The 27,676-nt window shown below is 35.7% G+C and overlaps 1 protein-coding gene across 19 annotated transcripts in view; it reads left to right on the top strand.

The window, feature by feature from the left end:
- The window catches only part of TENM3 (teneurin transmembrane protein 3), a 1,336,783-nt gene that overhangs the window by 666,279 nt on the left and 642,828 nt on the right, over window positions 1-27,676 (top strand). The gene's annotated exons all lie outside the window — the stretch shown is intronic.

Genomic DNA, 27,676 nt, shown 5'->3' with positions numbered 1-27,676 from the left:
GTGCCAAGCAATGTAGCTGGAGCTATCTGACAAAAATACACTTGGGCATCCAAGGAGTTCTTAGTCTATATTCTAGTATGTCTTGGAGAAATTTCACACCTTCTCGAAGTTAGTTGTCTTTGTATCCAAAAATAGGACATTTATAGGATTACTATATCTGTCATTCAGGTAGGAGTCAGATAAAGTTATAAATTTACGTTCCCAAAAAGCAGCTGAGCTATTTATTGAAAAGAGAAGCTGCATACACAGGTAAAGATGCCAACTCTAATGTCAGCTCTACGCAGAAGAAGTGCAAATCACATAAGGTTTTTACATGTTTACCATAGAGGACATTAAAAATCAGCATGACATGACATTTCATTAGAAAGTACTCCTGAAATACTGAATTTGAAATAACACAAAATTAATATGTATTAACTCCTAGTAAACATTTTTATGGTAGACAGTAATACTTCATCATTTTAGTAAAAAAGGGGTTTATTATTATGTAGATGTCCAGGGATCTCATGGTCACATTTAAACAATAATGTTGAAGACCTGTGCATTCCATCGATTATTTTTATAACCTAACATCACAAATATTACCTTTTGACAGAAAATTATGCACCTCACTCTCAGCATGTATTGGAAATGCACTATGTAGTGTTGTGTCTTAGCCAGGATTTTTAAAAAATTCTAGTTAGTGATATTTTCAGATATTTTTATCTTTAAAAATTTGGATAGTTAGAAGTTATAATCCTTACAATATTTTGATTGTAGTATAACTTAGTTATATTTTCTTCTTCATATTTGGTGACTCTTATTTGCAATTTGTAGAAACCTTGTGTCACAGTGTCAACAATCAGTATGTTGACAGCCATAAAAGCTTATCAAAATGAGCACCATTACAGTACAAAACCAAAGTCTTGTAGAAAATATTCCCTTTTAAACAGTCAGTTGTCTGACCTTCAATATACAACTCCTCATACATGAAAGGTGAAGCTCTGCAAGTGCTGCTTGCTATATTTTTTGTGTTAGAATTAAGGGATGCTAGAACTGGGAAGGGAGCACAAAGGAAAACTTCCCTCTGTGTAGTGACTTCATGAACATACTTAAAAAGAATGTCTTTCTTGACATTTCATTTCAAGAATCAGCTTAGGAAATGTTGCCAAGTGGGCTGTCCTTCAAATGTGAGTTGTCACTACATGTTTTTTTAAAAGTTGCTGAACTGTTCCTTTCATAAGAGGTAACAGTACCTTTCATATAAACCATGAACATATCCAGACCTGAGAAAGCCTGGTATCTATTTCTGTATAGGGAGCATGTCAACTAGAAAAAGGAGTTGATGACTGCTGACGCTTTAAGTGAATCTTTCTGGGAAACAGATTTTCTTGAAGTTATTGTAGCTGTATAAACAAGTTTGAAAAAAGCTGGAGAAAGTTTGGTTACATCAGTTTTGTAGTTTGATAGTTTGGTACTGTAATATTTTCTTGTTGCTATGCTCAGAGTTAACTCCCTATCACATGTTTGCTATAGCAATGCGAGGATAAAAAACAGCAGGAAGAAGGAAACTGATGATTTTAATCTGTCATTCATGATATAAACACGTAAGCCATGCACTACTTGAATCCAAACTCCGAGCAGTAAGACGATCAAGAATACTCTTTCCTTTAACAGATAAAATTTCCTTTAACAGATAAAGAAACAATAGTCGGAGACAGATATTTAGTGATGTGTTCATAAATTACAGGTGTTAAAATTAAAAAAAAGAAAGAAAGAAAGAAAGAAAGAAAGAAAGAAAGAAAGAAAGAAAGAAAGAAAGAAAGAAAGAAAGAAAGAAAGAAAGAAAGAAATAGTATTGCAAAATATACCCATGCTAGAATGAAACTTTGAGTCAGCAACTGCTCTGAAATGGGCAAGTCCCAATACTCCCCTGCTGTTTTTACAGTGGGCCCAAAAAAAAAAAAAAAAAAAGGCAGGAGGCTCTGCAGGGGGTCCCTGCTCAGAGCTGCCAGGTGTGGCAGGGCCTGACTCCAGGGCACTTGCCCAGCACTGCCCTCCAGCTCTGGAAGCCCTCAGGGACAGCCACCTGCTTCCTTCCCCACACAAAGCCACATGGAGGTAAGGACGTGAATTTCCCTTTCAGCTTCTGGGCTGGACCTGTGGCAAAACAGCCGGGGTTTGACATTTGTGCAGTATTTTCTCTCAGAGAGCCACATGGCCCTGGCTTGGCTTGCCTGTCCCAGGAACAGGGGCTGTGGGACAGCTCTGGAGCTGCACTGGTGAGGGAAAATCTTAATTAGGGTCAGAAAAGTGCTTTGTAACATTGAACAGAAAAAGGTAAAAGTTTATTATGAGTGAATGCAGTAGGGGATTCACATTAGAGTGCTGTGAGTTTGGAAAATGAAGTCTTTCGCTCTTGGAAGAAGTAGGGGGATGGACATGTGTGTCTGAGAGTCATTAAAATATCACTAGCTGGTTTCTGGAAGAAAGTTTGACAGCTTTAGTGAAACCAATTCATTAAAAATTGTACCAAAATCGTGTAGTATTTCAGTCTAGCTTCCAGTAGGCTTTAGAACTCTAGCACGACCACACCAAATTTGCAGATTTGGTTCTCTGTTCTATTAAGTCACTGGTCATTTATGATTCTGTGAAGTTTCTTTTATCATTTCTATTTTTCTTCAAATGCAGATAATGCATTATTTAAAGTTATCATTGAAACACTGTAAAATTAACAGATTTTTTAATACAGTTAGTTAAAGCCCATTATGGTAAAGTTAGAGCTCTTTGGAACTAAAGTTGAAAGTTTGAAATTTTACACCTAGCTTGTCTTTCGGTGACCATTTTATGTCATTCATGAACATGGCCTAAAACTCAGCAGCTATATTATTATTCAACAGGAAACCGCAAGCAAATTGCTGACACTCATATTCTCCCTTCTGTTTTTCTATGAGGATGGAAACTTGCAAAAGAAAAGTGAATGAAAAGTTGATTTGGAAGTGAGAACTGGAATAATGAGCCACTGTACTGTAATCCACAGCTAGGTACTGGGAGCAGAAAAATATAGTTCTGTGGATCAAACCAAAAATCTCTGAACACATGATGTTTCTTAAATGCAGGTCGTTATTAGTTGTATGTTTTGTAAATAGTTTATTTTGTTGCAAATGTTTATCCAGTAGCTGACTTACTCCTGAACAGTTAACATCATACCTGAAAAAAACATGACAAAGTTGAAAAGATGGAAAATTGTATTCATTTGCAATGAAGACATCTTTTTATAACAATTTCCTATATGTGTTTTGGGACAGTGATATAGCATCAAACTTCTATTTGCTACCCCTTACCTCTTGTTCACCGTTGTCATTCATTTGACAAAAAAAAAAAAAAAAATCTGCAAGCAATAATGTATCCAGGTTCTGAAAGGAGCTAGAAAAGCAGAGAGCTAGCTTTTCTTTCATGTGAAACATACGGTTTTATTATTGGGTGACGTTTGGCTATTTCCTCTGAATTATTGTTAGATTCTGTTGCACTGCAGTTTGGCTGGCAACTCCCAAGTGAAAGTAAAATTGTCATTACTGCTTAAAAGAATGAATTCTGCCAGCAATTGCTAACCTAAAGATAGATAAATCCTTTCAGTTTTGTGTCAGTCCACTCAACTAACAAAGATAAGACTGACTTGCAAAACACCTAATCAGAGAGACTGACCTTGCAGCTTTAGACATTTTGAAGCCTACAGAACTAGTGGAGTCTTGCTTTAACGCATATCTCAAGACTGTTTGATTAAGTGTCCTTTGGCTGAACGTTGTTCATTATACGCTAAAATGAGTATGTAACCAATATGCAAATATGTAGCCAATTGCCTCTTTATGGTGTGAACATAGTGATAAGGTTTTGTATATAATGGCTGTTACTTTTCTTGCTGGAGTGCTGGCTTTGTTCCAACACCCGGGCTTGTGCAACTCTGTAACAAACAATATCTCCTCTCTGTGTACTACAATATGGGGGTTTTTGCACACCTGGTGACAGAACCCTGTTTCTGGAACAACAGTGTTTCAATCTGATTTTCACCCACTTAAACTACCAAGGGGGAGGAAATGCACATTTGAGTTGTTACTTCTCATACTTAGCCTTAGATTAACGGTAGGTTATTCTGGAAAGGTCGAAGAAAATAAGGGGAGTCATTTTTGAGTGATGATGTTGTGAAAAATTTACATGTTTCAGTTTTATGGAAGTGTTGTGACCCTTTTTTGCTCTCCCATATCTCAGAAGAGTTTGGTGTTAAAAGTTCAAGCTTGTCATGCAGTTAATCCTTGATGAGTACAAGTGCATGTGGCATGTCTGAACAGATCTGATTTAGAAACAGAAAGTTACTTTTAGTCTTAATTTGTTAACTCTTTCATCTTCACCAATTCAGAATGGAAGATAAATAAGCAGTTCCAGATGCCTGCATGTGGCATCTTTAGCACACATGAGCATATTTCTTCATCCGCACCAGTAATTCTTTTCTGTGTTTTCTGTGTTTCTCCAGTTTAAAATGGAGGGAATGTTGCTCTCAGTTTAAAACAAGGAGGGAAAGAAGGTTGTGTTTCCTTTGTGTTCTGTCACTTCACAAATAATTTAGTCATATTTTACACATTAATTATAACACAAATTTACCAGAATAGGTTGGGGAATGACCTATTAGAGAGCAGTATAGGGGAAAGGGACCTGGGGGTCCTGGTGGACAACAGGATAACCATGAGCCAGCACTGTGCCCTTGTGGCCAGGAAGGCTAATGGCATCCTTGGGTGTATTACAAGGGGGGTGGTCAGTAGATCGAGAGAGGTCCTCCTTCCCCTCTACTCCGCCCTGGTGAGACCCCATCTGGAATATTGTGTCCAGTTCTGGGCCCCTCAGTTCAAGAAGGACAGGGAACTGCTGGAGAGGGTCCAGCGTAGGGCAACAAAGATGATTAAGGGAGTGGAGCATCTCCCTTATGAAGAAAGGCTGAGGGAGCTGGGGCTCTTTAGTCTGGAGAAGAGGAGACTGAGGGGTGACCTTATTAATGTTTATAAATATATAAAGGGTGAGTGCCACGAGGATGGAGTCAGGCTCTTCTCGGTGGCAAACAATGATAGGACAAGGGGCAATGGGATCAAGCTGGAACACAAGAGGTTCCACTTAAATTTGAGAAAGAACTTCTTCTCAGTGAGGGTAACAGAGCACTGGAACAGGCTGCCCAGGGAGGTTGTGGAGTCTCCTTCCCTGGAGACATTCAAAGCCTGCCTGGACACATTCCTGTGCGACCTCACCTAGGCGTTCCTGCTCCAGCAGGGGGATTGGACTAGATGATCTTTTGAGGTCCCTTCCAATCCCAAACATACTGTGATACTGTGATACAACAGTCCAAAGTTTTATTTACAATATGTGGCAGAATAATATCTTTTCATACATGTTCATTAAGTGAACTGTGGCACAGGTGTGCTGAGTACAAGAATACTTTCTCAGGTTAAAAGAGACACCAGGATGATTGTGTGTGCTCACCTAATACATATCATAGAACAGTCTCAATAGTTTCTTCATCAGGACAGTTAGAGTATATGTTTAGAATTAATATTACGTAGTGCACTGACTACTCTGTTTATTTACAGCATATAATGAAACGTATCTAAAAAGCAAAAAATGGCCATAGTTCCTACTGCTAATCAGCATTGCTCCTATTTATTTGTATGGATTTCCTTTATATGAATAATAATGAAAAAGTGCTACAATATCAATAGGTATTCCTAAATACTCAAGTGTGCAATAAATGTAACCATTCCTTTTATATTTAAATTAGGTATTTGATATAAATCAACAAAGCTTAGTGGCAAAACTTGACAACTCCATGCCTAATGCTGTAAGGAGAAAGATTTCTGATATATTTACTGCATCTATAATATTTTACATGCTGGCAGAAAAAATACTAGCTGAGTAGCCCATACATGTATATTTTATCTATTTTTTAATTTGTGGCATTTTAATCCCCATAGTACCTCACTTTTTCTTCCAGTAGACTAAATAAGAAATCTATGATTACTTACAGAGTCCTTAACAATGGGAGACTCTATTAAGCATGCAGAGAAAACAAATGCAGCCCATGAATTTAATTCTAGTTTTCATTATCTTTTATTTGTGTATCACAGCCTAGAGCTGTCGATTATATTCTCATATTCATCTTTGTAGTAAAATGTTTGGAGGCAGAGGGGAATTCATTGAACAACTGAGTTGTTGATGTATTTTATGTGAGAAGAAATCCCTGTATTTTAAAAATGATAATGTCTTAAGTTACTAATATATTTTTAGAATATTTTTCACTCTGGAAGGGTCCCAATTCCTGACTGTAAATTAGTAAATTATTATCAAAATACAATAAACATTTTATACAGGGTGAGAAATTTCATGGAGAAATCTCAGTTAACCTACTTCAGTATAACGTCTCAAATTCTGATAGGAAACGTTCCCTGTCAGCATGGTGGTGTATTTGGCCTCTGTTCAACCTCTTGCAAACCATTAAGAACCCTTTTTTTTCCCCCTCCTTTATACAGTCTGCCTCTTACATTTATTTTTTTTTTCCCCAGTCTGTTTACCCAAGAGATAGCTTGGCATAGATGCAGTATCTGGCTTCACTGAGGTCCTGCTTTTTGCATTTTTAAGCTGGATTGACTGAAGTAAAGGGAAGCTGAGTGACTTGCCTGAGGTTGGCTCAGTTGGGATTAGAACCAAGAATCCTCTTGCCCACAGCTGTTTGCTCTGAACAGGGAACTCTCTGCCTTCGTATTACCCCAGCAAACCAGAGGGGCATTTAGGTTATTTCATGAATTATTTCTAACAGTTTTCAGACCTTTTTTTCTTTCATATTTTCAGAGATATTTTTGCATAGTCTAACCTTTTTTGGAAATAGAACGCTAATCCTTTTCTGGGTTTATATTTCAGTTAGGATATATCTTTTCGGGGAATATGGTACATAATTACATCAACAAATCAGTCTTCTTTTTAGTATGTATTCATATTTAGCCATGGATAATTTTTTCAGTATTCAGATCCTAGAAGGAATTGTCAAATAGATCTATGAAAAAAGAAGACTCAAGAAATGTGGTAACCTTGAAAAGTAACTTCTCTGGGCGCCTCCACATTGCTAAGTCTAGAAGTGCCTTCCATCTCTTTGAGCCTGTCATGTTGCCCAGCCATATCTCATTTTCCATATCATATAAGACCAATGGGCTTTTTGCTCCATGAGCTTGTTTTACATAAAAATGACAGACAGATTCACAGGGTAGGTGGAAGCTGAAATGCACTTTCACAGTTCTCTCCTTTGGAATCATAAGGGACATACTCTTGAAGAATGTCACACTGGAGCGAGACAGGTGATCTCCATGCAGTCTGCAAGACTTGTTTTAAATGTTAAAAAAATATTCCCAGGGATTGTTTAGATTGCTAGGAAATTTCTTAACAAACTGAGGAAAGGGAACAGTAAGAACATGCCTAATCTGTAAATAATTTAGAAAATTAGCATCATTCTGACCAATTCAAGTCTACTCCAGCTTGTGAGGCTTAAGGGAGACCAGATGGTGGTAGTGCATTGGAAGGCATCCAAAATTGCTTTTGAGTTAATTGATATAGTGGAGGGGAGATCTCTGGAGAAGTATATATCCCCAGGTAGTTGATTGCTTTGGAATTCCAACAGGGAAGAAATGTGTCAAAAATGCAAAAGAAAACATAAGTTATTGAGTGGTTATATCTTAGACTTGGCCCAGTTAATTTGTAGCCAAACATACATTAAAAAAATAGGAAAAATTGTGCTAAAGAAGGAAAAAGTGGTCACTGCAGAATTAGAAGTAATTAACAAAATAGCCTATTAACCTTTAGTATTTGATGTATTTACACATTATTTTCATAGTGTATTAGTGTATAGAAGAAGTAGAAGGCTTATTTTTAATCTGAACTGGTAAATTTTAAGCAGAATGGCAATGGTGTAGCTGCTAACCATATATTGTTACATACTGTTATATGAAAGTGTCAACTTACTAAATTGGAACTCTCACCAGAGGTTGTTTAAAATCTCTATAAAATAGATCAAATGAAACTGGAAAGTAATTGATAGCTACAGTGAAACTGAAAGTGAATATAAGACTTGAAATCACAGAGAAATCAGGACTTACATGGTGAACATTCACTTTTCTCTGAGGCTCCCTAATTAAACACCTTCACTCAGCCCACTTGATAAGTGAGGAATCTACTTCTACCATCTATTTGACATCATGATGAATGAAACAGACATGAAGCATCATCTTTGGTGGCTTAGTTTAGTTTTATTTTTTCTTTTTCTCCATTCTTTTTCCTTTCCCTCATGCTCTTTCATTTTTTCTTTCCTTTTTTTTTCCTCTTTTGCCTTTCCCTTTCATTTTTTTCCCTTTCTCTTTCCCTCTTTCCTTTTCCCTTTCCTCCAAATGTATGTAATTACATTAATTTAGTTCTTAACAATGAGTTAAACCTTTCAACATTTTTTTTAACTTCATTTTGGAAATGTTTCATCAGGAAACACTGCATTTTTCGTGATTTTCTTTCACATGTTCTCTTTCAATCTGTTTAGTGTGCATACATTTAGAAGAACAGTCCATGTGACCTTTTTCTATGGGGTTAATAAAGAATGCACAGTTTCATAAGTTTGATTCAATTTCCTTTATGTGAGCATGCCGAATAAGTGACCATTATAGTATTTGTCTGGTTTTCTGTGCTTCAGTGTGCAGTTACCAGCCTTTTATATGAATGACCACATCTGGTGTGCATTTGACCACGTAAGGTGAGACAAAAGCAAAATAGATTTTCCTTTGCATTAAATCAAATTTCCACACAATGTACTCTCTAATGTGGATCTCAAATGTATCAGGTCATATATTATTTAGCTGCATTGCATTTTGTGCTTTTTTAAATTCCATCCCACATTCCCAGTTTTAATAAATGCATGAGTAGATGCAATATTTGAGCTTTATATCTTAGAAATTCAACACTTTCAACAGATTCTTCAGACTTCAAAGAATTTAATATTAGTATCATAAAAGGTCTTTTGAAGAATAGTACTGGAACATAAGAAAAATGACTGCCTGAGTGCGCCCTATCATTTTGAAAGTGTTTTATTGCTTTAATTTCCTGTCTTACTAAAGTAACAAGCAGCATAATAGAAGATATACTGTAACAGAGTTTGAAATTTATTAGAAGGCTTGAGGTAGTTGAAGACTTTACGTGATGTGAAAAAGAAAACCTCTGTTTAGCTGAAAAATGGAGACAAGCTACAACATTAATGTTGCAGCAGCTTTAAATGGAGCACTATCTTTGACTGATAAGTTGCTTCGACAAGCCCAGTATGTTTGAATGGGATAAATCTATAAGTATAGACCTCACTCAGTGCTTGTTGTGTGTAGATAGGCTTCTGGAAATATGATGTTATTTCATCTGTGAGGTGTGTATGAGATGATGAAGCTATTTGGATTCCATAGTACAAAGGTACTACTGCAGCTATATTGATCCATAATATGTCTTTTCATTTATTTATTATACTTTCACATATGTGACTAAATTTAATTCTGAGCTTTGGCAATCTCGTATAGTCAAACTTTAGGCTATGCTAAGTTTTTAAAGCATTTTACCAACCTTACCTCACTCTTTATAACATGAATGCTAGAATTCATCCCACACAAAGATAAAAAATTATTTTTTTAGAAGTATAGAAATGAAAGCTGATATAGTAACTAACCTATAACAACGTTATGCAAGGTTACTTCATAAGTAAAAACAGCTGTTTCCCTAGAAGGAGCAATAGACTATCCAGTTGCTTTCTACATTTTGTGTAGCAAGATATGCAGGCATCAATCTGTATACTTGTGGTGGAAGTTGTGTGTTTATCAGTGCAGAGCAAGAAGAACATGAATCACAGGGGCTTCTTAATCCCACCACTGTTCTGCCACTCAAGGATTACAAAACAGCTGGTTGTTAACAGATTGCTTGGTATTTCCAGAAAACGAAACAAAACAAATATGTAATAATGTGTGGCAAATCCCTTCAAAACAGCAAAAAGGAGATCTTATTGATAACACTGTTTTTAGTAGATTGTAGACCATGAGTCAGTTGAGTGAATTTCTTTGTTGGATTATTGAACAATACTATTTCTGTTTGTTTGATTTGGTGTTTGTTTTATTGTTTGATTGTTCTTTTTTTTTTTGGGGGGGGGGCGGGGGGTGTTTTTGTTTTTTATCAGTTGAGGCGTTCTTAGTTAAGTCTTAAATAAGGCAAATAGCATAAATTCATATTATAGAAAGGTAACTTTTAAGGTTCATGTATTCAAATAACATATTTGACTCCTAGAGGCTCAAGTACAAGCAAAAGCCCAAATATTACTGATATCCTCAGTTATCTATGTTAGTCTTTGAAAGAATAATGATTTGCAAGGCTTATTGCTAACTGAAGCACAAAAGATTTCCTCTGGGCTTGCCACAGACAATCCTCAGGCACATTAGAGGAGTCAGCTAGAGTTAGTTCAAAGTGAATTGCTCCATTTTAATCATGGTGACTTTACCCTCTCAGTCAATATGCTGTAATGGCATATTGTCAGTATTTTTTTCCTTTTAAATGACAAGTTGGGTCACTTTATTTTAAGGCATATTTTAGAGTGTTTGTTAGATTTATAGATTCAACAGCTCTTCAAAGAGACTTTCTGTCTTGCTTTACAACCCTGAAATTTTGTATTGCTGCTATTTCATCTCCTTGAGGCAGTTCTTAGTTAAAATATGTGGAGATGTTTTACAACTGAATGAGTTCTTAGTGTTATATATAAGCAATTTGTAGTTATAATGAGTCCAAATTTTAAAAACCAAATAAAAAATGTTGCACCAGCGATTACTAAAGACTAACATTACCCTCTCTTTGTTTATTTGCACATAGGAAACAGGTATGTAACCATAGTATTCAAAAATACTACTGTCATTAAATTTAAAAAAATCAACAATTTGATTACTTTATTACTTTAGCTAGTTAACTCTGAAACCTTGGAGATTTTTATGCATTGTCTAAAGTCAGTGCCAATTTTGTATATACTTATATCACTTTCTAAACTGCTGATTTCTTTGAGACACCAAATAGTAATTAATGAACAAAAAACATGAATTTGATCCTCTATCAGTTTTTTCTGTTTTCAATACCTGAGACAGGTTGTTACTGAGATTCATTTCTTCTTTATAGTGTAGCTGATTAATACACACTGAATCTTCCAGGGAAGATGTGGCTTTTCCACAATCATTTTCAAGAGTTTTAAGAACCTGCTAGACTTGAGGGAGTAAAAAACAAACCCTTCCCTTTCAGGGACTTGACTCTGAGTTTTGTAAAGAGTAAAGGAATAGGCTCTGTAGTTACACAGTCACTTCTGTATTTTTTGTTAATACAGGTTATAAAACTACTAATGATGATGGTCTTTCCCCTTAGCACTGTCTGTATTTATGTCTCTGGTCCAATAACCACAGGGATCATGGAGGTGTATTTTATCTTCATTTTACCCCTCTTGATATTGTTTTAGCCCAAAGGGGAAATCAAATGAGATACAGAAGATGCTAAACTTGCACAACTCTCAGGTCATTAGCAACTAATTAGAAACAGCTTACGGATCTCAATGATCCTTTAGGTAAAATGTGAGAGAGGGATCAGAGCACATTTAACATCTTCACTTCCTTGTTCTTTCCAGGCAGTGACCAAGTGTGTTGCAGAGTTTCTGACTTATTTTCTGTTGTTGCTTGTTTTACAATATGAACAGGTATTTTACACTGACAGAGTAGGTTAAGTGCCAGATATTCACAGAATTCATCTAAACAGTAGGTCATTCCACTATGACTTAATTTTCTATTATTTACATGTTAAGATTAACTGAATAGATAAAACCCAAAAATCTACCTGAAATACAGCGCATGTCATCTATAGATGTTAATGAAAAAGAAAGCTGATGTACTATGAAAAACTTGAAGGATAAAAATTAGTCGACGTTAGCAGTTATGTATTAGCTGCTGTTTATCCCCAGAGTTAGAATCCTAAAGTCTATGAAATTTGTAACTCTTGGCATAATCTCTGCTGTTGCATCTCTAGGTTGTAATGTGAAATAGCTTTCTTCTCTGGGAGCATGGATGGCTTTGAGGGAATATAGCTGTCACAGATTTATATTTGTGTGTTTTGCCACCCAAAGGTGCCAGGTGCAACACTGGGATCACTCCAGAGGCATGCTTGCCTGAAGCCCTGCTAACATTTCATGTGTCCAGCAGAGTTACAGGGACTAAGCTGTACCTTCTTTCACATAAAATCTTTCTGCCTGTAAAATGCAAGAGGTACTTGCTTTCTCTTTGCTCCCAAAACCACACAGAAAACTGCTAACTACATATGTCACTCACTGACATATGCATGTCACTGACGTGTGCAAACCTAATCATTTGATCTATCCATCTGAACACAGCTGACAGTAAAACTAGCAATAAACAGTTCTATTTTGGACAATGTTGTCCCTTCTTAGCACAATACAACTTTTAAATGTACATATATTCATCAAAGTCTAGCCAGGACCCATGAAATAGAAGTAGTTCTCTGCGGAGAAACTCTTACTTTTGTTATTCTGCTTGGCCAGTCCTGCATATTAGGGAGCCACAGAATAGTTCATATTCTAAGTGTTTTCAGTCAGCAGACCTAAATTTCCTTTACAAACTGTTGATAGTACAAGGATAAAAAGAAAAACAGACTTAGCAAAAAAAAAAAGTACTCCCTTTCTGATGTCCACTCATATATTGATGTAAATTTTAGTTAAATTTTCATACTTCTGTTCCTTCTGTTAACTTATGAGAATTTCTGGAACATCCCCAGTCTTTCTTTCCTAAAACACCTCAGTCATTACTTTTCTTTCTCTTCCTTGAATTGTCCTTTGACTAAAGAAGATATCTTTTATAAAATCATGGGACTTTTTTTCTTCCCCAAAGCCCTACCCTAGTTTACATATCACCCTTTCTCTTACTGCGTATGCTCTGTATCTCCATAAGCTTCTTTCTTTTCAACCAACCTTGGTACAGCTAATTTCCTTCCTAGGATGCTTTTTAGCATGGTTATTGTTTGTTTGTTAGAGAACAGTTGCTAATGTTAGAAGTATTACAATCTGTCAGCAAACAGTTCATCCACATCAAGAGAACATTTCAGTCTTACATGTTTTTATAGGCTGCACATAGACTGATGCCCTAAAGCATCCTAAGTTTTTTAATGCATTTGTCATTAAGAATTAATGAATTCTCATGTTGAGGTGCATGTCATCCAGTATTCTCTCTCTACCAATTAAAAGCATCAGAGGTCTCACAGAATGGCAAACATGCAATAATTTAGCAATTATAAGCAACTCTTACTGGCTGTTTTCATTGTATTTCACATTCATTATTGTATTTGGGGAGTCTTCTTATCCAACTTTATTGTGACTTATGCAAATATACAAAACAATTAATAGGTCAAACCCTACCATCTTCAGGTTGTCTTCAGGGACATTATAGAAAGATTCTTTAAATTAATTAAAAATTTTAATTAGAAAAATCACTTTGAAGGTAAAGCAAACTCTATCTCAATACTTCCACGTAGTGTTGATGCTGCCAAGTTTGATATGTCAGGGAAAAAAAAAAAAAAAAAATTAACATATATTGTTTGGGAAAGTTGAGAAAATCCCTCATGCCCTATACTGAAAGAGCAAGAAGAATATGGAAGGAAATAGCAGTTCTGTTACAAGAATTTTTAATAAATCTATTGAACTGTATGTCATAAAGTATGATTGGAGAACAGTAAATATTTCAGTCACAGTTTGTATTATATGAACTAGTGCTGGGCTGGAATGCCCCAGAAGAGTGTATTTCTGGCCACCAGCTTGGAAGTTTCTGATCAGCACATCCCATACACAGCATCCTTGCTTATGAAAGATTATTATTTTAGGAATCACATTAAGCTTCCTAGTTTAAGTATAACATGGAACTAATGCATAATATTGCTGTGTTCATGTTTCCTCAATCACTTAGGCATGGAAAGGTACAAAGGGACAGTTCATAGCAATCTTGGGAACACAATGCAGAAGTACCTGGGTGGACTCTGCACAATGGCAGTACAGTCCAGCGGAGATCACTGGTTTGTGCCTAGTTCCATATAGTTTCAACTACACCACAGCTGCACAAAATATAGCTATATTTCCATAGATTTGTTCAGCTGTCACTGTCTCCACAAACTGACTAGTCTGAAAACTGAGAAGGAGTGGATAAGAGAGAAAATTGCTTACACCTAAACTTGAAAAGGTCAAGGAAAAGGAGCAATTATTTAACCTGGAAAACTTTAAAGAATAAGGAAGAGCAGTTCAAGCATGCATGGGCATCAAACTGAGGATTGGATAAAATGTGGTGTGGCTTTAATCTAAACAGTCTTTGCCAGAATTTTTTCTCCCCACCAAGAGAACTGTGGTTTCTGGTTTTGGTGGGGATTCTGTTTGTTTGTGGCATGTGTTGTGTTTGTTTGTTTTGTTTGCTTTGGTTTATTTTGTTTTCAATAAAGGAAATGTGGTATATATGATCTGTAGGGACTTCAGCACAACATTTGATGTATTGTCTCATCGGAAGCTATTAGTACTGATGGGGATGATTGGATCAGTACAAAACCAATAAGGTGGTAAAGAGCTGGCTGAAGAAAACTATCATTTATTCTGTAAGGCAGAAGTATGAGCTTGCAGGGAGATTGCTAATGTATTTTTTTAGGATTAATGACACTGTATGGATATTGTTATTCTTCAGCTTAATCTGTCCTTCCTGTATAGTTCATAACTCGGTATTACATATCACTACTACTAATATTTGTTATTCCACCGTGTTCCCAAAATGGCTCTTATGTGTATGTTCCCTTTGTGATTTTATTATTTTATCTTTTCACAGATTTTTTTTTTCTTTTTTATTTGGTTTAGTACCCCTTTTTAGAATTATATGTCTTCTGTGTGATGAGCAGGGCATCCAACAGCTGTTCTGGACTTGGGTCAAACAAAATATTTATTTCCTCCTCCAGCTTCCTCTGGCCCTCTGCTTCCATTTACCAGCAGCTAAAATCATGGAATTGTAAGTAGGATAGACTGGAAGGAGTAAGTAGGAAGGAGGGAATCTGGAGTTGTCAGAGCTTAGTAAAGAATGATAAATTAGTGATAGCCACTGCAGGCCTAACTCAGGATGACATGATTGGACTCACAGGCACTCGCAGTCACTTTGACTGAAAAAGATACTGGGATGTAGGAGTCAAGTGGGTACTTCCTCTCTCTCTTTAGCCTGACAAAATAGTTATTAATTAAAGTCCTGACTTCAGATGGGAGGACCACTGGGTTCTGAGTTCTTAGAATAGCAGGCTAATAGATACACTGATAGAACTCTTACTGCTATGTCACTGTGCAGAAAATAATTAATGATTGTTTGTTTTGTCAGAGAGAGGGAGCATGAGTTAAGAGTTCTGTAAAATAATAATTGGAAATAATAATTGGGACATGAAAGTGTAGTCCAACTCTTGTATATCATCCTGTGATTAGTTAATGTAAAATGAATAAATAGTCCTGAGAACTGAGAAAAACAAATAGGGAATCCCTCAAAACAAAGAGCTCAAAAATTATACCCTTCTATTTCTTCCCCCCTTTTTTTTATTTCCCCCTTTTTTTTTTCTTCCCCCCCCTTTTTTTTTTTTCTTCCCCTTGTTTTCTATACAGAGAGAAGAAGCAAGACCCATAATGATTTGGTTACACTCCTTCAAGGCTAAAATATAGGCTCACCATATTTTGTTGGGTGCTTTGCTTGTTGGTCAGTTATGCTGGGTGTGGAGATACGAGAAGGAGAAAGGGAATATTAATGCTATCATTTGCTTCTCTTCTGGGAGTATTTTAAATGAAAGAAGTAATCCTTGTTCTGCTCTTGAGAGGAGTGATTTATGCCTCTAATTTGAGGAGAGCATCCTGGATTGCAAATCTTGCTCTGCTATGTGCGCAAACACTTAAAGCTCCCAGCGAGGTATGAGAGTTGTCTGGCTGTTACCTTTCTGAGGTGTTTCTCTTTAAATTTTTTAAGAGATCTTACAAACCTCATTTATACCTGTGAATTTTACAGACCACATACTGAAAGCCTAACTGGGGCACACAGGGTCTTTATCTCAGGGCCTTTTTGTCATTCAGATGTTTTTATGATGGTATTCATTTTTTTTAAGCTTATTTCTAATGCCTAGAACTAGCTGCCTCAAATCACTAATTGATCTTCACACATACTATGAAATACTTAAATGTATTGGACTACCTTCCTTTTTTTTTTTTTTTTTTTTTTGCTGTTGGTCATATCTAGTTTCAAATAATACACTTTGTAGAGACCTGGCCTTCTTAAAATCAGCTACTCGCTGTCCTAGGTCATGACCCTTAGTAGTTGTGATACAGTGTTCTAAGACTTGGGGATTTTGGCTTGGATACAAAAGAACTTTTTATCCAGAGAATGACAAAAATTAGACCTTCACTAGATACATTCAGGGTCAAATTAAGCTGATATACTGTTCAAACACATTAACACTTTGAAAATCAGACAGTGTAAACAGAAAAAGTAAAATATCTGTTGACAAGAGGAATGAAGGTTAGGCTCATCTCCACGCTATTAAGATACTGTCACATCACAGTGACTTGAAATTTAAGTATGCTGAAAAAGGCAGCTTTTGAAACAGCTTTTGGAAAGTGTAGGATCAATAGATTAGATTGTAGGTATAAAAAAAACTGCTGTAAAAACAGTTTTGTTTTGTTTAATTATAACATCTGCCAATGCAGGTCATGTACCTGTGATTCTACTCCGAATTTTTGTTTGTGTATTTCACAGGTTGTAGTTATTTATGTTAGGATTATTCATTGTATTGGAGAGTATGGATTTCTATTCTGAGTAGCCAGATCATGCTCTTTGTTAAGATACAATTTTTGGTACTGTAGTATCATTTGATTGTCATAGAAAATACGGTTATGATTGTTCCAGTCTTTTGCTTAGTATAACTTATTTTATTTTTTGCACATAAATTAATTTTGCTTAGCTGATGAAACCATTTAAAATCAAGCATTTCTTATTATATATTAACCAAATTCAGCCATATCTCCGTGGGAAGAAAACTAGAACATTCTGAGCAAAACAGTAGGTAAGAGGAAAGCAGGATAATGATATTTTTCAAAGCATCACAGAAATAACTGCAATGTTACAGGCATACAATATAGCCAGTTTCTTGTATCTCATCTTCTCCATTAGTGGTATCTCAAAACACTTTAAGGCAAGTGTGTCAAACTCATTTTCACTGGGGGCCACATCAGCCTCAAGATTGCCTTCAAAGGGCTGAATGTAATTTTAGGACTGTATTAAGGTAGGAGTAGTTACTACGAGGCTGATGTGGCCCCCAGTGAAAATGAGTTTGACACCCCTTAAATACGTTTGAGAGCAGAGGAAGAGTCAGAGATCCATGGATGTAAGAAGCTATTTTTTCCCCTTGCAGACTTGTACTGTTAAATTGAAGCTTCATAACAATGTAAGAGTATCTCTGTAATTTAGGGGGTTTATTTTCTGGTTGTTACACATAGAATTTTCCACTGGTAAGCCACAGGATCAGTGCTGGGTCATGATGCATTTGCTTAAAGCTCCTGACATATCAAGAGGAAGATAGATGCCTGTTTTTGGAGGGAAACATGTTAGACAACTGCTCCCTAAGGGTCTAGTGTTCATAGTAATTGTTAAATCATTTACATCATACATTAGCAGAAGCCATATAGCTACAGTAAATGACTCACACATATCTCCTGTTTTGTATTTACAGTGGAGAGATGCTAACTGCCAAGTTTCGTAGTGCTGATAAAAGCAATAAAATATTTTAAATAATCTTGTGCTACTTCACAATGTCCAGATTCAGTAGAGATTCTCAGAAAAATACTGCAAAATCCACTGCAAAAATTACATCTGCTTCAGTAAAATTGGCATGAAAATGCAACCTTTTAAGTGGTTGCTGTAACTTTTCTCTCTCCTTAAATTCTAATTTCAGTGGTTTAGATTTAATGTAGAGTCTATTCCTTCTTTAGAAACACAATAGGGACATAATTCATGTTTCAAAAAATGTACAAAGTTACAATTTCTGATCAATGTCTTAAGAGCTTTTTCTGGAGAAGAGGTAATAGATTTGCAGAGAAACAGAGAAATTAACTACTGTGATAATAGCGCCAGGTGTAACATTATATATATCTTAGCAACTGGTTTTATTAATTTTGATTGATAAAAGTTTTCTCTCATGGAAATATGGTACTTCAGTACAATTATGAAAAGCTGCTTTGTGGTGCTATCCCACCTCTCCAGCAGTTGTTTTAAATATTTTACTTACCTACACGGAATAATGTAACAAGTATGGAGAAATTATCTGACTTCTGTCTTCACTCCCATACTGACAATAGGCCCAAAGGATGTAGGAGTAATGCAAAAGCTCAGTAGTAGCCTGCCTCTCACAGAAACAGTCCCGTGTCATATTAGGCAGGAACAAGAGATCTGACAAAGACTAGACTGATGCTAACTGCCTACCTAAAGGGAAGATAGCTGCAATGTGAGGTTAGAGTTAGAGATGCCAACCAAAGGCTTTTATTGTGACCTTGAAACCATATATCCAACTCCTAAGCAGAGAAATGATGTAATGGAAGTAATGCAGTTTATCATGTACATATCCACCTCCTCGATTCCTGCAACAGACCTTTCTTTTTGGTAGCTAAGCATACACTGTGTGCCCTGTGGTTTCTAAGAGTTCAGACCATCAAACTGTAAAGTTCCATGTATTCCTCTCATCTATGTTGAAGGGAAAAGACACTCAATAATTCACAGGATAAGTTCTTACTTAGCTGTTATGTCTAAGTAATCATGTTTAAATCTGAGTTGCAATCTTCTGTTTAGGTGCACAGTCCCAGTACTGCAAGCAACTTTATATTAGTACAGGTGTCTGTTTTCACAAATTTTTCCAGGATCATATCCAGGAACGGTTGAGTCATGACTTAAGAAACATTAGTAGCTGCTGCATTTGGAATAAATGCTGTATTTTTCAATAATTTTCAAAACACAGACAAAAGCCTGCTCCCAGTCCTGTGATTGACCTTCAGTTAGAACTGTGTTTCTCTTCATGTAGCTTCTCTTTGTAGCATCTACTCTTCTAACCCAGAGCTACCAGCTCCCAGTGTACATGACAGAATAAGAAATGGAGAAAACAAACAGACAATTCTCACTTTCCTGGAGAAACATCTTGAATTCTGTGTATGGTCATTTAAAATCACTACTGGCTATTGTAAGCCTAAAACAAAGCAGCAGCCATCCAGACCTAGAGAGCTGAAACAGTAGTATAACTGATGCCTGAATCTGAATTAAAAATACAAAATAAACAAAGTCATCAACACAATTATTTTTCATGTGAACAGAAATTATTTTGCTCTTCCCAGGAAAATGCCAATCTTGGGAGTTCTGGTTATCAAAAATACAAATAAATCACTTTGTTGATGGAAAGTATCAAAATTTAATTTAGAAACTAATCTGTTATCAAGGTAAGGAACAATAGCAGTTTTTCTTGCATGCGTTTCAGTATTTCTGTAAGATTCAGAAGCTAATGCAGCATTTAATAATCTTGAAAATTATCCTTGGACTATAGAAAATGGGCTTAATTCCAGGAAGATTTAAGGAAGATTTCCTGATCTTCCCCTGCTACTAGCACTTAGTAAGAGCTAAAATATTTAATTGCTTATTTGATTTTGTTTTTATCACAACAAAAATCTTTTCCGATCAGAAGATGTATGTCAGTTCATATTACTGAATGGCATGCCTGATTGGAAAGGGTCAGACAATTTTTAAATTGCTGTTTAAAAGTGTCATAAACAGGTGAAGTGAGTTGATTTTTCACCTGCCAAGGTTGGATGCATTGAATTTTAAGTAGAGTTTTAATATTATGTTAAGAGCTAGTCTCTGTTCTTGGTTTATTGCAAGCTCCAAGCCGGTGTGCTTTTTTTTTATTCTTGAAAATGCTGGTCATAAGATAACAGGCCCTCTAGCCTCATCCTTTTATTGCCCTCTTTACAAATTCATCTTGTGTAGCACAAGCTAAAAGGGCAGACACATAGTCTCGGAAGTTTTCCAGATTCAAGGTACTTCACACAGAATGCATTCGATATATACGTTGTGGGGTCTTGTTAGTCTGTCATAAAGACGCACCAAGGCTGACCATGTATTCTGACTCTGTGCACGTTGGTTTGCATCTTGGCCTACAACTCAATTCATTTATTTGTTCCTAATCTAACTAAAGTTGGGTTTCGTTTGGTTTTTTGGTTTTTTTTTTGTGGTTTTTTGTTGTTTTGTTTGTTTGTTTGTTTGTTTGTTTTTTTCAGAAATAGCATATTTAGGATGTGTGGGGTTTAGTAGTGATAATAGGTTTAGGCTTTATTGCCAAAATGATGCAAATATTCTATTAAAAATTCCTGTTGTTGAGGGGACCCTGTGTGGGGTTATTAGATCCTGTTGAATCCTGAAAACATTGCCAGAACTGGTGCTCTCTCTTTCTACCTAATGATCTAGCATCTTAATGGCAGTGGGAAAATAATTTGAGAAAATATTTCTAATCACACGGGTGGCCTGAAATTATTCTTCACTCTTCTTCAAAAGGGAAGGAGATTCACATGCATTTAGGTCTGCATGAAGGACAGAAATAATTTGGCTGTGATTCAGTAATCTAAGTGAGGAAATGAGGAAACAGTCATGAGCTACAGATGACCACTGATTTTACAAACAGAATTTAGGATTTTTTAAGTAACATTCTTCATCTTCAGCATAGAAACAATTTAATATGCTATTTTTCAAATCCTTTAGACAATTTAAAGACATTTTCTATGTGTTATTTTGGGGTTTTTTGTTTGTTTTAATTTTGTGTTGTTGACTCAGTGGATATGAACACAAGAAAAAGGTATATACAAATCCCTGATAATACCAGATTTAAAGACATTAAAGCTTTGTTTTTAAAGATGCTGTGAGTACAAGCTGAGGAAACTGGACTTGTTGAATGTGGAAAAGACATGGCATTGGGGGGACCTAGTAGCAGCCTGGCTGTACTTATAGGATGGTTAGTGAGAAACTGAGCCAGGCTCTTCACAGCAGTGCATGATGTAGTGGTGAGACAACAGTCGTAAACTGAACCAGGGCAGACTTCGACAAGATAAATGTTTCCTCTACAAGGATAATTAAGTTTTGGACCTAGAAGGCCTGTGGGAGCTCTGGCCCAACTAGACAAAGCCCTGAGCAACTTGGTGTGACACCTCTGTAGGCCCTGCTTTGAACAGGAGGCTGGTATGGAGACCTAGTGAGATCCTTTCCCACCTGAATAAGTCTGTGATCCTATGACATACAAAAGTGTGGGGAGAGGACAGAAGCAAAGCATGATGTAATAGTCAAAATGTTTGGAGATATCCTCTGGGTAAACATTAGAGGTTTGTAAAGACAGAAGTCTGAAAGTGATGAGAAATTATTTTTAATAAAAGAACAGTTAATCCAGTTCCGCTACCTAATCCAGAAGAAAAAAAAAAAAATTATATTGGTACTGAATTTTTAACTTTTGAGCATGAGGCAAATATTCTGTTCTGGTTTACATAAAACAGTATAGATATTTATTTAAATGTGATTCATCTTTGCTGTTTCCTTCAATATGATGATTGACCTAAGATGCTATGAGAGATTCTCAGATTTGACCTAGGTCAACAGTCAAAATGAACACTTAAAATACCTGAAACTGAGTTTAAGTGTAAAAAACAAATGGTTTAATGAAATGACTTAATACTTTTTCTTTTTCTTTTTTTTTTTTCTTTGTAATATTAGGGCTTTTTGGAAGTTGGCACCTCCATTTACAATAATAGGATAAAATTGTGTAACTTTTCAGTACCTTTCAGTACTTAGGTTTCAGGATATAAATTTTTATTAATTTTATATTTCTAGCTATTTAGGGATATTATAGTTTTGGTTTGGTTTGCTTTGTTTATTTGGCTTTTGTTTTGTTTTGTTTTGTTTTCTAATAAATACTGGAGAGAAATATGGTGTAAGTGTTCCAGTATAAAATATCTCAAAGTCACCATTTCACACATTCCTTGGTCTCTAATGTACTACAAGAACACCTGTAATTGCCTCTTTTTCCTAATTCTGTAACTGGCTATCCCAGATTGCAATGTGAGTTAAAGATTCATGAATGTCTAAATTATTAGCACCATCAATATCTCATCTTTCATCCTCATGGCCTCTGAGCACTTTGAAAGCCTTTTTCCAATGCAGGTCGTATTATATTCTTCAGTGTGTGTATCCTACATGGTGTCATGAGGGGTAAAGGAAAAGGGAAGGCTTTTGAAAGCTTCCCTAGCCTTCCCCATCACTGCTACATGTACACAAACATCCACCAAATTCTTTTCAGTTTTCATGTGTTACCTATGTTATTAATTTGTATTTCTGTATGGTACAAGGCCTGATTTTTCTTTTATATGTGCGTAGTACATAGCACACAGCAAAATGCAGGCAGACAAGGTAAGAGGAGAATATCAGGAAATGTTATGTCACTTCCTTTCAGCAGTATTTTCCTAGTGGCATATGTTTGTTTTTTATTTTTTTCATTTATTGATTTTTTTTTTCATATCCTATTTATTAATTTTACTTGAGAGTAAAATAAGGTGAGACATGTAAGGGGTTTTTTAAGGATAAAAGTTTGGCCTTCAAACTTTATATTTCTGATGCAACATTTTGTACTAAAATACCACCACTGGTTTTACTATATAACATTGTTCATTTAGAAAAATATGAAAAAATATCTTAGAATCTAATGAATTTTTCTTAATTAAAATTGGTTAGTGGAATTTTTTATGTAGTGCAGTACACTTTTCCAGTTGTAACTGCGCTCAGCATTCCTTTAATTTGTACCTACTCCTGAATCATTATGTTTGACGTAAATACAGTCCGTTATTGCATTAGATTTTGAGACTAGGAGGGGGGAAGGTAAGAGTTAATATTGAAATAACTATCAGAGGTTCACTGCAATGCAAATAATTGAAATTTTATGACATCCTGTTTGTTCACTGCTTCCAAGTGAAACCTATTTCACAAGGATGCAAAACAAATTCCTAGGAGAAAAAATCTTTGCAAGTAAATCTATGCAAATAAGTATGTTGTTCCAGAAAAGCAAAAGGTGAGTTTGTTCAAAATAAAACCAGTAAATAAATAGACATACTGTTTTCAAATAACACTGTTATTTTTAATATGAGTTTTTTAATATTTTTGTGATATCATCCATGCCATTTTGAGTTAGTACCTAAAATATTAAAACTAAACAAATTATTGTAAAAGACTGCTTTGCCTTACAGTATTGCACCAACTTAAGATATCTTTCACTTAATGAACTTTTCATCTTTTATTTCAGCTTCTAGTCTCTTTTTTTTTTTCCCCTCCCCACTACACATGTATTAAACTATCCTGAAGTAAACATATGGAATTTTAAGTATTTTAAGCATATCAGATATATTTTGAGTGGAAAACTGTTACCATTTTGACTGGTTGGGATTTTCTCCATACAGAGAGAATGTGTTTGTTCCAAAATATGCAGTGGGGCAATTAGCTACCTCATATAGCATAATATTTTACTTCTCTTGCTCTGTTTTACCATGGCCATGCCTTTTTCCTCTTCTAAGGGACTGACATTTCTCTTTAAGTGGGGCAGTGTATTAGGACAATAAGTTAATAGTTTGAGATATTTTATGTCTCTTTGATTGTAACCTATCACTGTTGATATGAAGCATCAGATGACTACAATAAGACACTACGTCTCTCTCGTAAAAAGATGGATATGAGGTATAGACAAGCACATGAGCACTTTTAGAACCATCCTCAAGTGTATGAATTTTCCCGTTGACTTATATGGCATCATTAATATGGAAGTGTATTTCTAAGATTGTCTTTTCTCCTATTATTACCTAATTATTTCCTATGATTCCTACAGTTTAAGACTTTTATCTATTTTTATCTTTTTAATTAATTTTTTTCTTCTTCATCTTGTGGTTACCTTGACCATCTCTATAGGTCTTATTTCAGAATTCCCAAGGTCTCCTTAAAGCTTCCCCTATCTCTGCTAGTACTGTTCCTATCTTGTTTCTTTGTAGTAGATTCTACAAAGCATGGGGTATTTTGTAAATGTTTTTTAATCATGCAGATCGTAATAATAATTAAACTCAGTTGAAATAATTCTGATTGATTTTCAGTCAATAGAATGAAATCTGTCTTGCTTCCTTTAGTGAGGCAAACCAGGATAGAAATTCTTGGGTAAATTCCAAAGAGCTCCAAATTAAATTTCTGTCATCACTCATATGACCTGTATGCATGAGCTGAGGGGAGGTACAGGATATATGAGGCAGAACTATGGGTTTTAGCTCCTCTTTAAATGGCAGCTTATGCCTTCTCATGTTTTGCACAGGCTTTTGAGCACTTTAGTCCTGAATCTGAATCAGTTACCATATTCTCTGGTGTTCTAGGTATTAGAAGCTACCTGGTCTTTCATATGATTTGTAAAGACTGCAAACAAATGCATTTCATCCATTAACATTCCCAAAGGTTAATATAGACTGCTTGAGTGTCTGTCTTAGTAGAGGAAAAGTTGTAATCAGAGAAGACTGTAATACAAGTGGCAACAATCCAATACAAATTGCTGCTTATTGACACTGTTTGATTTACAGGATACAGACACATAAAACAATAATTTTATCTTTTCATACATTTTACATCTGGTTTTCTAGTTTTCATTGTGTAAGTTGTGTTAGCAATCTGTTCAACCTCTGTAGTCAAAACAGTAAGTTTCAGTAATAATAACGATTCAAAAGACAAGTGTGTGGGACTGCTTGATTTTCCAAGATGCTTGTCATTAGATCATGGTGCTTATTACAGGCACTAGGTGAAGAAAAACACAGTCATTGCATGGGCAATTCATGAGAGCTGAAGGAAAGTTTCATATTCTCTGAGAGCCACATTAAGAAAATGTATCACAGGAGATTGCAAGGGTATGGGAGCAGGGAAAACTCAAGTTTTCAGTTCATTTACAGTGAAAAGTTTGCTTTCAAATCACTATAAGCTTTCCTTGAAGAAGTGGGCCAATAGCCTGAAATTTTAAAGTTCATCTGCAGATAAAAATATAGATAATTATAATTCAAGACCACAAATTACTCTCTTTTACTTGTATGGAATTGTTTCATTTACAAATATTTTATCCTGATATCCTGTATAATGTCATAATGAAGCATAGGTAGAAATAAAAATTTAATCTCTTCCCCACCTCTCAAAAAAAGTAGTAGCTCCTATGAAATACTTCTTGACAAAGTTACATGTTATGTTTTTGGTGGCAGAGGTTGACTAAAATAACTTGTAATTGAACATAGGGAGAACATTAGTGCTTCCAGAATATGGAGCTGAAAGACATACCGTATTTCCCAGGCACGGCACATTCAGTAAAGCCTGCAACTGGAAGTGATATCCACTGTCAGTTCTTTTTATAAAAACCCAACATAGCTCATGATTTCTGTTCAGCTATATGGATATACAGAGATGAGCTACTGGAATTGTACCACCACTTCAGTGTTGAAGTTTAGCATCATCTAATTGTGAAACATATAGATTTCTCAGAGGAACGGGTGCTTTCCTCCTTCTGTTTAGACCCAACTGCAGTGGAACGTCATGAATTTTTCTAACTACCACTGGGAGGCAAATGAAGCAGTGCTCACTAGTTTGGATCATCCTGTAATTGTCCCATGTCAAGCACAGGAGGAGTCAGAACAATAAGATATGCTGAAAGCAAGATTATATGTGTATGTTTTACAATATTCATCTTGAATATTTTAAGTTGGAGGCTGTATGGCACGTACATTTTTTACTTGGGAGTTTCTAGAGATTGCTTAGTTCTTGAGCCAATGTGAGCAGACTGGATAATACAGACGACTTTTGCTGTTGGAGGAGAAAGGTCTAGAGAGGCCACAATTCTGTCCTCTGCCAGACTGCAATTTTCATGTGTTTAATAGGGTCACATGTCTATTTAAAGATATACCTGAACAAATACCTTTTGTAAGCAGAAATTTATGTTTTTTCTGTTGCTATAATTAAAGGAATAATACCAAAAAGATTGCTAGCTATTAGAGGCTGTAGAAAAACACATCTCAACCAGTGACTTGCTGTTAAGCGCTTTTTTTTCAGGTTAGTCAGTAATGCGTTAAAATGCAAGTTGACATCAAATCAGAAAATTCTTCCTATGAAAACTGTGTGGAAAAACAATCCTAGCTTTTACACCACCACCAATGACCAGGGACAGATGTATGCTATGTTTTTTTTAGTGTGCTTCCTAGTGATTTGGGTAGGCTTTAAGCGTAACGCCAGTTGGCAATCACTTTTCAACGAACCATGCAAAATGTGCAAGGGAAAACAAACCCATTGTGAGATTATTTTAAAAAATTAAGCCAATATTCTAGCAAAGGGCTTCTAACTTCTTGTTTTAATTGGAAACATTCTAATCCAATACTGCCGAGTGAAGCTGATTGCAGAATTAATTGCTCTTATGTAACAACTAATATCTGTCAGTAACACACACTGTATAACACTGGCAGGTTTTGAAAACAGTTGGTCCCTTTGCCCCTTCTTTCTTTGTTATTCTGTTTACTGTGCCCAGTTAATGTGCTCTTGTGCCATAATAATCTCTAGCTAAATGGTAATTGCTCTATTGACAGCACTACTGTACATTTTTGACACATCATTATTCATACTTAACCACTTGACCTGGAATAAATGTTAAAGCAATTACTACTGAGAGCTTTTCTATGAGAAAATTGAGGCAAAGTTTAAAGATAATCAAAATGCAAAGCTGATCATGATAGCAACTGGAAAAATGGCAAATCCTATTAAACAGATTTTTATTAGCCAAGTTGATGCCAGTAGATATTATCTGGTAATTTAGTCTTATTAAAAAGAAAATAAAGCGGCTAATTGTTTACTATTCTGGAACTTATTCCAGCTTGCAATTTGCAACTGAAATTAAGCTTTATGTGGCTCATCTATTTTGTCACATTGAAATATGAAAATCATTTGATACAAAGCACATCTGCTCAGTCCTTTCCATCTTACTGGCAAATCCACATTCAGTGTGTTTCATACCTGTTGAGGCATTACATTCAGCACAAATATTTTAGATATTCCTTTCTTACAAACCTGGTATCTTCAGTTCTTAAAACTCATACTTAGTACTCTTTTGGTGGAACACATACCTTTTACAACTGCAAAAAACATGTGAGTGCAATCTGTTGTTGGCTTGAAGACTTTTGAGGGAATTTGGAAATGGAGAGAGACTGAGTTATTGAAATGCAATGGTGTGAAAATTGTTCAAATCTCCCAGCTCAACCTTTTATTTTGATAGTTATTTGCATATTTGCTGTAGTTGTGTTTGTATTCTGAAAGTTAAATGTTCTCCAGTTTAGTTGTCTAAAAAGTGGCATTTACACTGATCTCAAATCACTTCATGGGACTCAATTGCAGTACAATGCCTTCAG

This window comes from Patagioenas fasciata, chromosome 4 (genome assembly GCF_037038585.1).
Source record: "Patagioenas fasciata isolate bPatFas1 chromosome 4, bPatFas1.hap1, whole genome shotgun sequence".
NCBI classification, from domain to species: Eukaryota; Metazoa; Chordata; class Aves; order Columbiformes; family Columbidae; genus Patagioenas; species Patagioenas fasciata.
Note: the sequence above shows the minus strand (reverse complement) of the source record. Positions and strands in the feature narration are given on the sequence as shown.